The sequence below is a fragment of the Ochlerotatus camptorhynchus genome, unplaced genomic scaffold (genome assembly GCF_037179485.1).
Source record: "Ochlerotatus camptorhynchus isolate MF236.1 unplaced genomic scaffold, CSIRO-AGI_Acam_v1.1 ptg000090l, whole genome shotgun sequence".
Lineage (NCBI taxonomy): Eukaryota > Metazoa > Arthropoda > Insecta > Diptera > Culicidae > Ochlerotatus > Ochlerotatus camptorhynchus.
The window spans coordinates 756,027-775,202 of NW_027040580.1; the positions used below are offsets into that span (position 1 = coordinate 756,027).

General features: G+C 35.9%; 1 protein-coding gene across 3 annotated transcripts in view; it reads left to right on the forward strand.

The window, feature by feature from the left end:
- The first annotated feature begins 479 nt into the window (after positions 1-479).
- LOC135698556 (nuclear receptor coactivator 6-like) overlaps positions 480-19,176 on the forward strand; it is a 56,870-nt gene continuing 38,173 nt past the window's right edge. For 2 of the 3 annotated variants that reach the window (XM_065218586.1, XM_065218588.1), the window contains exon 1: positions 480-717. The gene's annotated coding sequence lies outside the window, so the exon portion shown is untranslated. The other variant, XM_065218587.1, reaches the window with a different exon arrangement.

A 19,176-nucleotide genomic window follows, 5' to 3' on the forward strand; every position in this document is an offset into this window, starting at 1 on the left:
TTGATGCTGCCCAGCAGATCACAGGCGCAGTAGAAATCCGCCGGGACAAAGCTCTTCATCAGCACGAAGCTCCGAAGGGAATCCAGATGTTCTTTTTCTGTCATTTTAGTAAACACTGAGCGAATTCCACTCCGTTATTCGGACTTAGTATAATTTTGACGAAAATTTTAATCGATCCAATGTATACATTTTGAAAAACCATAAAATGCATAAAATTTAATCTATATTTGTTTTGTAATATTTTTGAGTGTATAATCTGAGGTTAATACAAAATGTTGGAACCCTTAGCCCAAATGGCAGCACTTCTCTCGAGAGCGACGTTTAAACTGATCTAGACAAGAGTGTCAAAAATGCGACCGCCATCAAAAAAACACACACATATTCATATTCAATGTAGAAAACGCATTTCGCTCTCCCCGATTTTCGCTCTTCTCGTTTTCGCTCTCGCCCATCAGTATCGTGAAAGAAAATGGGAAAAAATGCAAATGGCGGTCGTTGTTATTGTTCGCTGGTAACAAACGAGCTCGATTTTCGGTAAATGGTACACTTTTCGCAGCAGTAAACGGCCGGAAAATAGCGTGCGATGTTAGTTTCGAGTTTGGCGAGTGTTTTCGTGTTGTTGGTTGTTGAAAATTGAGTGGTTAAAGTGGATTTTTGCGTACGGGAAAAGTGTGTCACCCTCGACGGCTCCTCGGCGGAGCGAAAAGGCTCAAATGGGTAAGAAGCTGTGCTTGGATTTTCGAGTGATTTTTCCTCAGTGCGGAAAAATGCTACACAACGCAATCTGACCCGTTCGGGTCGATGCTACTAATGCTGGAAACATTGGTCTGATGGTCTTTTTTGAGTTTGGAATAAGCAGAAAAGTGATTTTCGTCGTCGAAAAGTTCGAGTGCTATTTTCCAAAGTGTGAAAAGTGTCCATGAAAAGTTCGTGTTCGAAAGTGTGTTCGTGTGAAATAGGGAGGAAAAAGAAGATGCTTGTGAGATGGTAAAGAAAAGCAAAGTTCGATTCGGAAAAAAATAATCCTGATCGACGATGTCTCGCAACAATATTGATGGATACGGGTCTGTCGGAAAGTTTGGAAATCTGCCGACTTGTGAAATTTGTTGTAGGTGAAACATTGGTGACAGCATAGAGAAGCAAGAAATAGGCCCTCCCCATAAAAAAAAATATTCTCATCATCATAATCATTGCCGTCGTCAAAATCAAAATGGCTGCTATTGCCTTCACTGGCAATCGCCGTCGTCGTCGCCGATTTGCTGTTCCTGCTACTGCTGCTGCTGGTTGCGAGATTCTCACTCATCGCGGCTCTCGCGGTTCACGGATGTTGTTTAATTGTGTGCGTGTGTGCGAGAAGTAGTGCTACCGGTGGATGTGTAGGTGCTGATTGATGCTGATGATACCACCGAAGCACACGCACACAGTGTCACCTTGCGTCACGACGAAAACAGTGTACTCGCTCTTTTTGGACCGTTCTTTCGAAAAGGGCTAAGCAGACACGTATGAATGTAAACAAAATGCATTTTTTTGTGTGTGCTTTCGCCGGAAGCAAGTGCGTGGATCGTGCAGATAAGTAGTAGCTACATTGCACACGACAGGAGGTTCCTAGTACACGATTATCTTTTTATATTGTTCGTAAGCTCAACAGAAACCTGTCAGCTACAGAACTACCCGAAAAAAATAAACGTAATAAAACAACGAAATTACAATGATTTTACTGATGAATTTCGAGTACATTAAAACTTATTGTTAAATTGTTGTACCGGAGAAAACATTATTTCGACTTTTAACGATAATGCTCAAACAATGAAATTTAATGTTATAAGGTCAAATTTGTTCGAGAATTTTTTTTTTATTGTTAAGATGCCCCCCTTTTTTCTGTAAATTTCTCAAATACCATGATTTTCGTTGTTTTTGATCACGGATTTCTTTCTACACATTGTCATGATTATCTGGGATATTATTGACCAGAAGAAATGCTAATTTTTTTCAGTATATATATAAATTATTCAATTTAAAATGAATTATTTACCCTTTTAGCCACAATGGTTACGATAATGGTAGTCAAAGGTTAATTAATTTATTGGAGCAGATAAAATGACGTTTACTACCACTCGAACTTTGAAATGAAACATTATTTTGAGATTTTTTCTTCTAGAACCTCGAGAAAAGTAGCCAACATTTGTGCGTTTCATAAAAAATAGAAATTAGTTGGTCCAGTTTTGTGAAATCGCTGGTAGAAAGTCACGCCAAAACTGCTTGACAAAGTGGTCAATTGTGTAAAAGTTTATTCAGATTAGATTAGATTAGATTCAGGGTGACCAGGGAATCGGGAAAAAGCCGGGAATTCGAAGTCACCGAGTAAAAGCCAGGAATTTCGATGACAAATCGGGGGAAAAAATACTTCATCCAAATAATAATGTAAGATTTTAGACCTTGACAAGTTGTCAATGACAACATTTTAAAAACCCTTGGACTGGACCAGATTTTAGGATAAACTAACAAGAACTATTATGAGATTTTTTTTCCAAAGCAGTTTTGATGAGATTTTAGATTGATTTCTAGGGATCAAACCAAGGTATTTCAAAGAGAATTCCAAGGGAGTTTTGGGAAGAACTGTGAGTGAGTTTTGACTAGAACTACAAGACAATTGTGAGTGTTCTGAGTAAAATTCCATGGCAATTGTTAAGATCCAGGATATGTGAAAAATATCGATGTTTGAGGGTACAATTCAAAAGGAATTCTAATTAGAAGAATTTGCCTACTTCGTAGCGTTGTTAAATTGACGAGTGCACAGCTATGCTCATAAGGCGGCAGTAGGAGTCGATTTTGCCAAGGATGAAACTCTGCAAACCTGATGAAACTTTTTTGCACTCGTTCTATTCGATCAATCTGAACGGAATGATACGGACGGGTCTCAAACGGTAGCTCAGGGTGGCCAGTGAACCGGAAAATAAACGGGTACTTTTCCAAATGGTTTAATATTGACCTACTTAAAATCTATTTAAAACATGTTTTCCCATAATTACCTTGGAATTCCGCTCAGAATTATCATGGGATTCTTCTTAAGGTATCAAGTAAAAATAACCTTGGAACTTTTCTCGTACCTTGGAATTCTCTTCAAAATTCTATTGAAACTACCTTTGATTATTTCATTGGAATATTCTCCGCATTCAATTATTCAATTCTTCTCAGAATCATCTAGGAATCTTTTTTGAAGTTCTTTTTACAACTTTCGTAGAATTATTATAAGAATTTTCAATAAATTAAATTCAGAATTTCATTTCTTCTCCTCAGAAATTTCTTGGAATTCATCTCATCTCATCTAAGGACATTATCTAAGAATTATCTTGGAATACTGGTCAAAACTCCATTTGGATGTTTACCAGAATTGTGTTGGATTCACATTTTAATTCTTTTGAATTATTCTCCGAAAAGTTTTATAGGTGTTCTCCTTAACTCTATAGAAATTCCCTAATAAAAATATCATCCCCGAACGATAACTCAAATGATAGATTTTTTCCAAAAATGGTTTGGATGATAACCTGAACACGTCGTTAAACATTCAAATTGTATTAGGGTTGTGTTTCCAAGTTGTAGAGCCTTGTAAATTTTCCAGGAGCAAAGTAGCTGTTTTTTTAAATCTGAGATATTGTAAATTTTCCAAAATTTCACATTTCGAGTATTTTTCTCAATCCCGTAGTTATTTTTTTTTCTTCTTCTTTATCTAGGATCCTAAATTTCCTTTTCTAGGACATATATTTCGAAACACTGGAAACAAAAAAAAATCAAATAAAAATGCAATGAATTTAGCTGTAACCATGATTTTTACTATGAAAATATTGGAAATGTTTGCCCTACAGCACAAAATCACATCGAAATTCATGGTTTATATCTAAAAAATCATTGTATTTGATAAATTTATATTAAACAAGTGGAGTTGGAAAGTATCTTGAAGCACATAACATATGTGGAACTCGATCATCAAAAATCGATTGATTTCAAGTGGTATAGAAGGACATCGATCTGTCAAATTGATTATACCAACTGTAAAATGAGGAAGGGGATCAAGGGGCTTGTCAATTCTTTTGAATGATTCTACCGTGGTTTATAATTCTATGTGTTCCTAGCACTCCTGAACTCATGTCTTACTATTTCCTTAACCATTTATGTGCTTTATTTATAATAATATAGCTAACTTTTACAAATTCATCACCTTGATTCACACAGCAAAATGGTAAACTTAGAATAAACATGTATGTAACATTTCCTTCTTTGGACACTTTCTATTTTTTGGAACATCAAACTTTGATTTCATTAGGTTTCGTAGGAGGAAAAACACGACCGCGTAAATTTGGATTTGAGTGCTTACATTTTGAAGTCCAGAAAGAAGCAGCAAAATTTGGAACAAGAATCAGAAGTACCATTTGAAAAATATTCAGTGCAAGAATTTTGTGAGCAGAACGATAAATGAAATCGACTACTTATCGATACCTGCAATATCCTAGATTTTTCTATGTTTCTCAATTGCCGTCAATTGAAAATTTCTTCAAAAATCCCAACTGAAAGAACTACTAAAATTACTTTTTAACAAAAAAACATGGTAAGGATGATCCTTGTTGATTGAATAGGCAAAAGAGGAGCTGCACACAATAATAACAAACTTTTTTTCGACCACTATGGCTAAGGTCCCAGGGTGAGACTTCTAGCTAGCTGTATCAAAGTTAAGCACTATTTACTAACGAAAACAATCGTTAATATGCATCAACTGGATATTTCGTGATATAATCATAAGTTGACTCACTAAAAGCACAGTTAACAATATTTCAACATAGCACAGAGAAAATGATAGTTTATACCTATTCTCAAATCTTCCAATTGTTTGCATAAAATTAAATTCAATTAACATAATTTCCTTCATTAATCCAATGCAAACCAATAAGACGATGAAATAATGCATCTGTAAATAGGCAATAATACTGAATAACAACGCTCTTGATTGGTTTTTGACCGACTTGAAAATACTAGCTAAAATATCCTAGCCCCCTGTCGAGCTAGTCGAAAAAAGAATACCCACACGTCAAACTCCGTCAAGCATTTAAACAGTGGACGAACACCATCTAATTACGCATTACCGTGACTATTGACAATTCTCCTCTTCGGCCACTCTGTAACTCTTCACTCCTATGATAAAATCCCATAAGCAAACATCAATTTGTGTGTGAAACTTAGTGAACATTTCCTTACCCTTTCACTCCTATGAAAATCTCATAAAATACTGTCAATCTTTGCGTGAATAAACGACAGCTTGCTGGAGGAATGAAGAGATAAGACAAAGTCCGCTAGATTTCATGCACAGGTTGTCAGATGCTTATGGGATTTGACCAGGAGTAAAGAGTTGCAGAGTCGCCGTCAACGTCAATGCTTACTTTCGTAAGGGCCAATGCTGCAAAAGTAAACAATTACTTTTTGTGTGAATTTCTCGAAAATGAAAACTTCTTCAAGAAAACCAACACCACGATTGTGTAGAGAAAGAGTCCTCCGATAGAATTAGTGGCTTATATGGATTGACTTTGACCTACGAGACATTTACGCAAGAAGCCATTATTTATGTTTTCGACATTGGTCTTTATGAATGCTCAGTGTCGATATCACGAAAATTTTATTTTGACAGATCGATGTCTAACTATGCCAGTTATACCACTGAGGCAAAACAATAAAGGGGTCAGATTTGAGTCAGCTTTTTGCATGAAGTTCCACATATGTTATGTGCTTGAAGGTAGAAAAATTCATTACTTATCGAAAAAAAACCACTATTGGTCTCTAAACAACTCTTTTCATTGCATTTCTAAACCAATTTCTTAATTCAATATCTCAGTCTTTACTATTCAGTTTATTGACCCCAATAGCTTTCGACCTAGTGACCATAACAATATTCCAAGACTCAGTTGCTCTGTAAGTTCAGGGGCTTTGCATAAATAAGAAGTCTCGAGCCGAGCTTAAAAAAGTGATGCAAATTGGTTCATATAAGTATCTCGATAGTATCATTTACTTTTTCTGTATTTTATACAATAACTCCACATTTGAGAATCACTTCCAGTTGAACAACACGCTGGACTAACAGATTCTTAATAATTAGCAACTGTCCCATAATTGTGAGATGACCGTGATCATGAACAATGGGTCATCACAACATCATAAAAATCAATGATGTATTTTTGAATATATCATCAAGCGAGCCATTTAGTTGAACTATACTTTAACCCATTTTTCCTGTAGTTTTACTATTGAATACATTTTCTCACACTTGGTCACGTTTCAAAAAAGTCGAATCATTGAATATTTCTTTTTTGAAATTTGAACCGGGAATTTAAAAATGAAAATTAACTGGCCACGATGATTGCTTCAAAAAGTTTAGAATTGCAAGAAATAATGACAATTACTTATGCCAGATTTTATGCAACTTTTAACCGAAGTTCCAAACAGCGTGTCGATTCACGGTTGACATGGCTAGTTCTAGACAATGCGATTATCAATCGATATAAATCAGCCACCATTCGAAAAATATTGCTATCTACTTTCAAATGGACCAGGTAGAAACCCGATTGGATCTGTGGTTGGCTAGCCGGAACATAAAACCAAGAGGAGTCTGACTGGTTCTCTACCAAATATAGCTACCGAATGAGTGCTCTGCTTGTCAGTGACTTGTTTACTTCCCAATCATTCAGACTCTCACGATGATGTCATCAAAAATCATTACTTGGACCTGACTGTTTGCGCACTGATCTTGAGCATAGAGGAAATAAGCTATCACCATATCAATTCTTCTACCCGATGGCAAGAAAACGGTCCTCTGGATATCTGGATTCACCGGAAAAGTGGTTTTAGAGCTTTGTGATTTTTTAGAAAAAAAAATAGAATTCTAGGCATAGTGGAGATACCGCAGTACCATATTGATACGATCACCCGATGGCCATAAAATGCCCTTCTGGATGTCCGGATTCATCGGGAAATGGTCAATTCCTGAAAGTATCCAAGCCTACAGGAATTGCATAAAATCTTCAGCATAGAGGAAATATGCCAACACTTTATCGATTCTGCTTCTAGGTGGCCAGAAAACGCCCTTTCGGATATTCAGATTCACCGGGAAAATGGCTAATGCTTTAGAGTGGACATAAAGATCGGTGATTTTTTTTAATTGCAAGCATAAGGACTGTCAAGTTATAAAACGAACATCAAAAATTGTCTGATACTTTGTAATTTTCATTGTATCCATATTGACAGGGTGGCCAGCAAACCGGAAAATATCCAGTAATTTGAAAATAAGCTGGGTAAACCGGGAATTTGACAGAAGAACCGGGAAAAATCAATAAACTTTAACATAATCCAACAAAAATTAAAAGTTGAATAACAGCTTGAGTTTAATCAAGCAAACATATGTTTCTTCAGCTCAAACATGGTTTATTCAGCTCTTAATTATCTTAAACCTTTGAAATTTATTGACCTTTCGTAAAACTCTCCCCAGAAATCCTTTGGAATTTTCGTGAAACTTTCTTAAGAATTTAATTTTTTTTCAGAACATGATTCCTTTGGCATTTCTCTCGGATCGTGCTTAAAGTTGTCTTGTGAATCTTCTACAGTATTCCTTTGAAATTATTATCAGAAAACCCTTTAAATTCTGCTTATATTTTTAAATTCTCCTTAAAATTCGCCTGCTATTCTCCTCACATTTTTGTTTTGTTTATAGAGACTTAACCCTTATAGGGCATTCGTGTTTGTTCTTCTCACAATCCGCATACAATTATCTTCAGAATCACCCAGGAATTCTCCTTGAAGTTCTCCCCACATCTCCCTTGTAGTTCGTCAGGACTTAATCCTGGAATTAATGTAGGATTCTTGTCAGAGATTCGTTGAATTTTTCGTTCAGTTCTTCTCAGAATTTTGAATTTCCTTATTAAAATCCTAAAGATTTTTTTCCATGACCAATCCCGCATTTTGACTATTTTTCTCAGTTTCATATTGTTGGAAAAAATCCAATCCTGTTTTTTTCTTCTAAATCTAAGATAAATTTTTATATGTCACAAATCTCTAAAAAAAATGGCATATTCTAAGACTGTAAACACATGAATCATAGAAATTAAAATTGTTTTTTAAATATTTAATTTGTTTTTAAGATCAATATTAATACAGATCACGATACTTACAAAAAAATCTTGTCCCGTATCCAGTTAAAGATTTTTAAAACATTTTTTTAAATATAATCTACCTCTAAAATTCGGTATAATGACCCATTCAGCGCGACAGCGTTCAGCTATGCGACCTTTAAAAAAAAATCCATGACTCTGGTACTTTGTATATTTTGGCGGTTCTCAATCATAAAAGGACTCGAGTCTAAAAAAAGTTATTCAAATTATTCTAAGTACCTCGAAAATAGCGTGATATTGCAATCATTATTTTTTACTAAAAAAATTAAAACCGGGAATATTTTGAAGTTTGAAGGATATGTATAGATTATGATCCAAACAAAAATATACGTTCCTTAAATTAATGATGATGAAACGCATAGCTTAACGGCGCCGGTGGTGTAGTGGTAAGCGTGATTACCTCTCACCCCAGCAGGCCTGGGTTTAATCCCAGTCGGCGCCGCCGAGATGTTCTGAGGCATAACATCTCTGATCACGCCTTCCTTCGGATGGGAAGTAAAGCCGTTGGTCCCCGGTTCATGAGTTGATGGGTCGATAGGTAGGGTCCAGGTGTGGGAGCTGCCTTCCTGGCACGTCGGTAGCATTGGTGCTCAGCACGGAAAACAAGATCGACGGAAAAAACAAACCAAAGGAAAAAAAAAAGAAACGCATAGCTTAGTTTACACATAGCATAAACCATCAACCAATCATCATTTCAACCTTATTGTTTTCTCGCGTAAACAAACAAGGTTTTTTTTTAATTTGTTTTCACTTACGCCTTTAGGTAAAAAAATCTTATCCTTTACATTTGTCAGATCATTTAATTAGAACAATGTGTATATTCAATTCGAATTTAAAGTAAACTGTTAAGCTATGACGGTATTACTAAGTATCTAATTGTTTGAGATATTATTGTCAATTTTCCAAAGTTGTAAAGGTTGGACGAAAAATGACACAGAAATTAATGCAAAATCGTACAAACAGTTTGTTCTACGAAATTCATATTTATTTTAGTTGGTGTGTTTCATCTTTTAGAAGAGCTTAATTAAAAAAAAAAAAGCCAGACACAACTGGAACATTTATCCTGGTGTTTAAGTTATATTGACATAAGCAGGAATGGCAAATCATTTACATTCATTTCGTGCATTCATTTACATTCATTTTCCTCTATCTTTTTTCATCAATAGAATTCCGTAAAATGATGTTTGTAACTTTTGTAGAGTCTGCTATTAGCTCATACTTTTGTGAATAACTCAAATCTGTACCTTATATGCATGACGAACTAGAGCGGACAGAACTTGATATTATTTTTCAGTGAATGTACTTTATATTCACTGAAAACAATCATGGGTTCTGTTCGCACTGGTTCATCGTGGATAAGACATGAAGATTTGAGTTTTTCACAAAAGTTGTAGCTAATATTAAAACCTACAACAGCTTCATACACCATTTTACGTAATTCGGTTGACGAAATAAGTTAGAGACAAATGAATGTAAATGAATGCACGAAATGATATGAGTATAAGAATTGCATTTTAGAGCTCATGTGATTTAAAATTTCGTTATAATTACATGTTGTGCAGTTCCATGCCAAATGACGAATCGGAAAAACTCGGCCTTTTCCGATTTGCATTATTAATCATGTTTTGTTGTTTTTGACATCATCCACATCCAGAGGGCAAGTCACTTCGAATGTATGGGAATGGTAGGAAACCATTTGGAAATGCATGAAAATTTTCAGTTTTTATTCATTATTGTCTTTATGGGCAGTTTTAGGTGCACACAAATTGCACGAGTACATTACTATGGTGATAAGGTAAACACTCGTTTATTTGTTTCCTTCTGTGAAAGCATGTTTAGTCACAAATCGTGGATTCTCTGATATTCTCCATACTGCAAAAATGATTTTCCTACCAATGAAAGGGTGACATCTCTCGGATCTTCAGTATAGCTACTACTCAAATCATATAATTAATTCTGCGTTATGGGCAGCCATGCACATTTTTTTTTTTCAAAAAGGGGTCCATTTTGGATGCTGTATTTTTTTTTTAATAAATTGCAGCGCAAAGGTGTAGTGAAAAATAAAGTCTTGCTGGAAAAAATATACATGGTATTTTCTTAGTAATTTTGAGTAAAAAATCAGAAAATGTGTTAAAAAAACAAAACATTCAAAACCTCTTGAAATTTGACAAAAAATCGTTTTGGGCTATTTGCAACAATATGTAGGAGGCACGAATGGGTTTACTAAGGATTTATTCCAGCAACGTTTCTTTGAATATGGAACAGTGTTCCCCAAAATACCGTGCGAACCAGCTACGATGGATATGCAAAGCGTTTACGTGAAGACTTAAACATAAACCACTAGGGAATTGAACTGAATCAGTATGACTTGTTTGCATAATGTGTAGCTTACAAATAGAATATAAATGTTTAAATTTGGATGATTAGTTTTGCTGTAATTTAATTTAATTTTATTTACACCTATTATACTGAGTAAAGTAGAGCTATCTCAGAATCTAATATATTGGATCACTCGATGGTCATAAAACACCCCTCCGGACATCCGGATTCACCGGAAATGTGTATTTCGGGAAAAGCCTAATAAACAAATACCATAAACGAACTGTATCCCGGATGGGTAAACTATTCCACAAATGGTTTGGATGATACCGCGAACACGTCGTTAAGCTCTATTTTATGGTTATTTTTATTAGGCGTTTTTTTACAAAATGTTTTGAATCCTCAACATATTCAAAATATATCAGCATGTACATTAGAGTGGGTCAAGTTTGTATGCCCGATCACAACCCCCTGCTCCCCAGTGTTGTTTCAATCTGTATTGATGTCCCCAACAACTGTGCTAAATTTGATCGCATTTGGTTATGATCTGATTTTGGGGAAGAATTTTAAATTTTGTATGGGATAATGTATGGGAACCGGGACGAAACTATTAATTCAGCCATTCCATAGCAAAACGATATAGTGGTTCTCAGAATTTCGTTCTCCATTGATTTACGACTGTAACATGGTCACGACGCATGGTAGTCTAGTCGCATAAGAGTATTGAGCGAAAACCCAAAACTTGATAACTTTAAAACATATAACTCAAAAATGAAATCAAACACATCGCTTATTTTTTTATATGTTGTGTAAAAAAGCCTAAAAATATAAAAAAAAAACATATTACGTTTATTTCCATATAAACCTCGAATAGTTTGTGCCAAGTCAGTTTATTACCAAATAAGTTTAAATTTTGGGAATCTACAGGACCTGATTTGAAACCGTTTGACCACTGTGGAGTGAAAATTTCAAATTTTGTATCAGTCTACTGGCCATGCTCGGGATTCAATATTAGCTTGAGTTTATGCGCCAATTATAAAAAAGCATACTATATTGTACGTAGCCCCCTCCCTCTATTATCTAAGGGGCTACCTCCTATGACCTCCACATGCCAAATTTGGTTCCATTTGCTTGATTAGTTCTCGAGTTATGCAGAAATTTCTGTTTTATCTGTATGGGAGCCCCCCTTACAGAGGGGGGAGGGGCCTCGAACCATCATAAGAACCATTCCCTGACCTAAAAACACCTGCATACAAATTTTCACGCCGATCGGTTCAATAGTTGCCGAGTCTATAACGGTCAGACAGAGAGACAGAAATTGTGATATAGATTGTGATCACAAGGAGCAAAAATACATTATTTTCAAAATCAGTTCCAAACACCGTGCCAAAATCGAACAGGTACTGTAATAAGTAATATTCTTTATTTCTTGTCTTTTTCGCAAGGAATCGATTCTAATTGACTACCTCATATTTTTTTTTCAAGATCATCCTCGGTGGACAAAGCCGAGTCTTGTCACTATCAACAAGGCATTACAAGTAACAAGGACTAAGATGTGGTCCTTTGATTACTACTGAAAAATTCTGTTCCCCTAGTTTGAATTAGTCAGGACTAGGAATCGGTGGTAGATCTTACATCCCGTAACGTACCACAAAAAGGTGATCCACACACGTTATATTAATCTTTAAAAAAACAGCAACAAGAAAATCAGTGGCGTCGCGTAACCTCACTTTTTACCTTTGCACCAACTTTCAAAACCAAATGTATTGCCGTATTTATACTCGAATGCACATAATCTTCTAGTTTACTCGATATCTATCCATTTCAAGCAATATTTTGAGATATGTTTTAAAAGTTGGTGCACAGGTAGATTAAGGATAAGGTGACGCCACTAAACAAAACGGATATCCCGAGGACGATTTTATGGCCGCCTAACGACAAAGTTCGTGGCGTCGCGTCCACATGTGCAACCTGGGCACGACACAGGTGTACATAATTAAAAAAATGCGTTCATATTTTTATAGATTTTATGGTCACATTATAGCTGTACTTCTTAACTACTCCAGACCACAAGTGACCATGAATACACTATTTTATAGTGTGGCTCAATTAAATCTTCGACCTTGGTTTGCTTTAAAAAGGATTAAATTCAGTTCGAATGGTCTGCCTAATCCCTAATACATTGATTTCTAAGCATGTCGATATCACTACCATGACAAAACTCGTAAAAATAGTGCACCTAAAAACGAGTTTTTTTTGAGTGGCGGGTGGCAAGTTTGTGAATGGTCAAATTCCTGATGTAAGCCAAGCAGACCTTCTATCACGTCTTGAAACATACCACAAATTTTCTTAAATACATGACGGTTTGCACCACTAATACCTCGTTCACTCATACATCTAGTTTTCACTGGAAATCCTATGTATGAGTGCTCATTACAAGACAGCGTATTACGTGATATAGGCTGTAATGTGAACGGGGTATAATTGTAATTGGAACTTTCAGCAGTCACGCGTAAAACGGGAGCAACACGGAAACAGCAGTCTGGTACGCTTTAGACGTATACCATACTTGCAGACCGGTTTGAATGTGTGAGTTTAAATTAGAAGAACATTTGTGATGTATGGGTACCTAAAACGTGCATTTCTCGCTGTGCACTTGGATATCTGATTGCATGCAAAGAGAGTAATGGAGAAAGAGAGCGCAAAAGCTCGCTCTCACTCTCTTGTCAATTGTAAATCTCTCAATTACCGATGGTTGCGCCCAAGGTGACTACATATAGGTGTTCTAATGTGTCAAATTCATGATTCAGCCATGTTGGATTTTTGTATGGGACAGCGACCGAGTTCGTTTACAATTTGCTCTAAAACCGCACTTTAACCCCCCCCCCCCCCGCGACCTCCTCGCATATATAGTGACAAAGCTGTATCACCATGTATATACCCACCATGGTTGCGCCAGTGCACGTGTCGAAACTTATAAGCTTCCCCTGGTTCATTCTGATAGTGTTCTTAAGAATAACGAGTTGATTAATTCAAGTTTGCTACCAAGGAGACTTCATGAATTTTCTCTAGATTTTGACACTGTTTTGTATCAAAAAATGTTTTCGGAAGTGTTTGAGTTGAAAGAGTTACCCTTGTGATGAAAACGAGAATTAGTTAAGTTTTGCAATTCCTCCTACTTCGGTTAGCGCGAAAAGGACCATACAAGTTTTGTTTGCACAAGATGAAATGCCCTTCAAACGTTACGTTAGGTAGTGATTAACCCAACAAACAATTTTAGCTGCAGACTAGCTTATACAGGCAAGAATTATCTGTATAAGCCAATTTTCGGCTGTATAAGCTAATCTGCAGCTAAAATTGTTAGTTGGGAACATAGTAATTGAGAATATGTCCCTCGAATTCATGGAGCATTGAAAAATATATCCGGAAGGACATTTTATGGCCACCAGGTGATAGAATCAATATGGTGCTAAGATATCTCCACTTTGCTCAGGGTGGGTTATAAAAAAGAGTTCTACAACCGCTTTCCAAAAATAACCACTTTTCCGATGAGGACCTCTTAGTAGCAAAATCAATATGTTGATGGCATATTTCCACTATTCACAAGATTGTATGCAATTTAGAAAAAAAAAATGATCTCCAGGTCGACTTTCAGGAAATGATCATTTTCCCGGTGAATCAGGATATCCGGAAGGGCATTGTATGGTCACCGGTTGATCGCATCAGTATAGTGCTGAGATATCTCCACTTTGCTCAGGAACACGTGTTTTGCTCGGAACTCCTCCGGGCCATACCTTTCGAATGGTGCCTGATATCGATCGGCAACTATAAATCGACATGGTGTATGCAGCCTTGGTAGTTTTGGGAAGTTCATTGGTGTAAGCGGTCACAGCAGTCGCCGTAATTTCTATGATAATCCGTTGCCTTTCCTTCTGATTTTAGCAACACAAGCTATCAAAATACAGTACCATACTAAAATGTCATATGACATGGCTCTCATACGACCGTGCCACATTGTCAGATTTTAATTTTGTTTTAACGTAGTTAACAGTAGCGTCCGGTTTACTCGATATCTATCCATTGCAAGCAATATTTTGATATTTTTTTTATGTTTTGAGAGTTGGTGCACAGGTAGATTGAGGTTAAGGAAACGCCACTGGTAGTTAAAGTAATTTTTTGGACTAGATGTTATTTCAAGTTCGGGTTTTGAATTGTTTTCCTCAAATGCAATATCAATGGTTAGATTTAGTTGGTCGCAAATGTCCAAATGGTTTGTCAAATCGTTGCTACATTTTGTGTGCTTTTTGCGTTTGTTTACATTTTTTTATTTGTTCGTTGTAACAAACTGGATGCTTTGAATTATCGCCTTATTTTTTAAATGGTACTTGTTCAAGTATTATTGTAAATAATAATTTGTTAAAGACATCTACAGAAGTTTTGGCATTTTCTTCGTTTCTAAAAACCGTTTGCCAATTTAATCTGCTTAGCCTTTGTCTTCTGCTGTCAAAATTTGCAGAATGATATTGAGAGACTTCATCATGCTCACAGTCATCGGTTCTTTTGGTTTAATCAGTGGCGTCGCGTAACCTCACTTTTTACCTGTGCACCAACTTTCAAAAACAGATTTTATGCCATATTCATACTCAAATCGGTTGAAAAATACACTTAATCTTCTAGTTAACTCGTTATATCTATCCATTGCATGCAATATTTTGATAATTGTTTATGTTTTGAGAGTTGGTGCACAGGTAGATTGAGGTTAAGGCGACGCCACCGTTTAATGTACAAATAAAGAAAACTCCATTGCTGTGTGAAACGCTTCGATTGTCCATAATGGAGTTAATGATTTAGTCACACAGGATTCTTCATGAAACGAAACATGAAGTGTTTCGTATCGTATATGTGAACTTTCATTTCTAAGGGGAGTAAATAAACCGAGATAAATACACGTGTTTCACCTGCTACATGCACTTTCACCCATATATATTGAATTCTTTAAATTTTGTAGTAGTGAAAAACTCTGAAATAAATTTTGTCGAAATAGCATTTCGAACACCCCCTTCTGATTTATTTTCAGATATTAAAACTATTCATAGTAATTTTGTAACTATTTTCAAAAAGTTTTTCACTCCTAACACTTTCATCAAAACTGTTTTCATTTGCCAAAATTATTGGAAAGGAACAACACAAAATGTTATTATAGATTCCTCTAATCTTAGCCAGATTTTTCATACGATTTAAATTTTATCAATACCGCCAGTCGGGGTTATTGTTGCAAATAACTTGAATATACAGAAAATGTTGACTTAAATTTAACATGGTGTAAAGATCATGCTTCTTAATAGCACTTTATTTAAATAGTCTTCTGAAGTGAGTGTCATGAATACTAGAAAAAAAAATGTTGTCATAAAATGTTCTCCATAAACCTACTCAAATATCAAACTTTTACGTGGATAGGCGTGGGTTACATGTGATCCCCAGTCATCTACGAATCACATTATGATCATATCCATATCCTAAAAGCTACGGTACATTTACATGTTTAAAGATATTTAAAACAAATTTATGTTTTTGAGTCCATATCATCGTTGGCATTGGGTCATTATTCGTATAATTTTAGTAAAATGATATCACAATTTCAATCTAATGCTTTGATTTCCTTGCTAAAATGTGATTGTAATAAGTTAGGGAACGAAAAATTATGTTTTTTTGGTCCAAAATTTCTGTTCCCAACTATGTTTGAGGTGAAGCAGTTGTCTGGGTTGTGTGAAAATGTCAACTCCCTATTGCTAACATTTCGTGGATAAAGGGTGGGCTCGTCTCGCCATTCATTGGGGCATCTTCCTGTTAGATAGGGGTCCATTTTGGATGCTGTATTTTTTTTTTAATAAATTGCAGCGCAAAGGTGTAGTGAAAAATAAAGTCTTGCTGGAAAAAATATACATGGTATTTTCTTAGTAATTTTGAGTAAAAAATCAGAAAATGTGTTAAAAAAACAAAACATTCAAAACCTCTTGAAATTTGACAAAAAATCGTTTTGGGCTATTTGCAACAATATGTAGGAGGCACGAATGGGTTTACTAAGGATTTATTCCAGCAACGTTTCTTTGAATATGGAACAGTGTTCCCCAAAATACCGTGCGAACCAGCTACGATGGATATGCAAAGCGTTTACGTGAAGACTTAAACATAAACCACTAGGGAATTGAACTGAATCAGTATGACTTGTTTGCATAATGTGTAGCTTACAAATAGAATATAAATGTTTAAATTTGGATGATTAGTTTTGCTGTAATTTAATTTAATTTTATTTACACCTATTATACTGAGTAAAGTAGAGCTATCTCAGAATCTAATATATTGGATCACTCGATGGTCATAAAACACCCCTCCGGACATCCGGATTCACCGGAAATGTGTATTTCGGGAAAAGCCTAATAAACAAATACCATAAACGAACTGTATCCCGGATGGGTAAACTATTCCACAAATGGTTTGGATGATACCGCGAACACGTCGTTAAGCTCTATTTTATGGTTATTTTTATTAGGCGTTTTTTTACAAAATGTTTTGAATCCTCAACATATTCAAAATATATCAGCATGTACATTAGAGTGGGTCAAGTTTGTATGCCCGATCACAACCCCCTGCTCCCCAGTGTTGTTTCAATCTGTATTGATGTCCCCAACAACTGTGCTAAATTTGATCGCATTTGGTTATGATCTGATTTTGGGGAAGAATTTTAAATTTTGTATGGGATAATGTATGGGAACCGGGACGAAACTATTAATTCAGCCATTCCATAGCAAAACGATATAGTGGTTCTCAGAATTTCGTTCTCCATTGATTTACGACTGTAACATGGTCACGACGCATGGTAGTCTAGTCGCATAAGAGTATTGAGCGAAAACCCAAAACTTGATAACTTTAAAACATATAACTCAAAAATGAAATCAAACACATCGCTTATTTTTTTATATGTTGTGTAAAAAAGCCTAAAAATATAAAAAAAAACATATTACGTTTATTTCCATATAAACCTCGAATAGTTTGTGCCAAGTCAGTTTATTACCAAATAAGTTTAAATTTTGGGAATCTACAGGACCTGATTTGAAACCGTTTGACCACTGTGGAGTGAAAATTTCAAATTTTGTATCAGTCTACTGGCCATGCTCGGGATTCAATATTAGCTTGAGTTTATGCGCCAATTATAAAAAAGCATACTATATTGTACGTAGCCCCCTCCCTCTATTATCTAAGGGGCTACCTCCTATGACCTCCACATGCCAAATTTGGTTCCATTTGCTTGATTAGTTCTCGAGTTATGCAGAAATTTCTGTTTTATCTGTATGGGAGCCCCCCTTACAGAGGGGGGAGGGGCCTCGAACCATCATAAGAACCATTCCCTGACCTAAAAACACCTGCATACAAATTTTCACGCCGATCGGTTCAATAGTTGCCGAGTCTATAACGGTCAGACAGAGAGACAGAAATTGTGATATAGATTGTGATCACAAGGAGCAAAAATACATTATTTTCAAAATCAGTTCCAAACACCGTGCCAAAATCGAACAGGTACTGTAATAAGTAATATTCTTTATTTCTTGTCTTTTTCGCAAGGAATCGATTCTAATTGACTACCTCATATTTTTTTTTCAAGATCATCCTCGGTGGACAAAGCCGAGTCTTGTCACTATCAACAAGGCATTACAAGTAACAAGGACTAAGATGTGGTCCTTTGATTACTACTGAAAAATTCTGTTCCCCTAGTTTGAATTAGTCAGGACTAGGAATCGGTGGTAGATCTTACATCCCGTAACGTACCACAAAAAGGTGATCCACACACGTTATATTAATCTTTAAAAAAACAGCAACAAGAAAATCAGTGGCGTCGCGTAACCTCACTTTTTACCTTTGCACCAACTTTCAAAACCAAATGTATTGCCGTATTTATACTCGAATGCACATAATCTTCTAGTTTACTCGATATCTATCCATTTCAAGCAATATTTTGAGATATGTTTTAAAAGTTGGTGCACAGGTAGATTAAGGATAAGGTGACGCCACTAAACAAAACGGATATCCCGAGGACGATTTTATGGCCGCCTAACGACAAAGTTCGTGGCGTCGCGTCCACATGTGCAACCTGGGCACGACACAGGTGTACATAATTAAAAAAATGCGTTCATATTTTTATAGATTTTATGGTCACATTATAGCTGTACTTCTTAACTACTCCAGACCACAAGTGACCATGAATACACTATTTTATAGTGTGGCTCAATTAAATCTTCGACCTTGGTTTGCTTTAAAAAGGATTAAATTCAGTTCGAATGGTCTGCCTAATCCCTAATACATTGATTTCTAAGCATGTCGATATCACTACCATGACAAAACTCGTAAAAATAGTGCACCTAAAAACGAGTTTTTTTTGAGTGGCGGGTGGCAAGTTTGTGAATGGTCAAATTCCTGATGTAAGCCAAGCAGACCTTCTATCACGTCTTGAAACATACCACAAATTTTCTTAAATACATGACGGTTTGCACCACTAATACCCCGTTCACATTACAACGTATATCACGTGATATACGCTGTCTTGCAATGAGCACTCATACATCTAGTTTTTACTGGAAATCCTATGTATGAGTGCTCA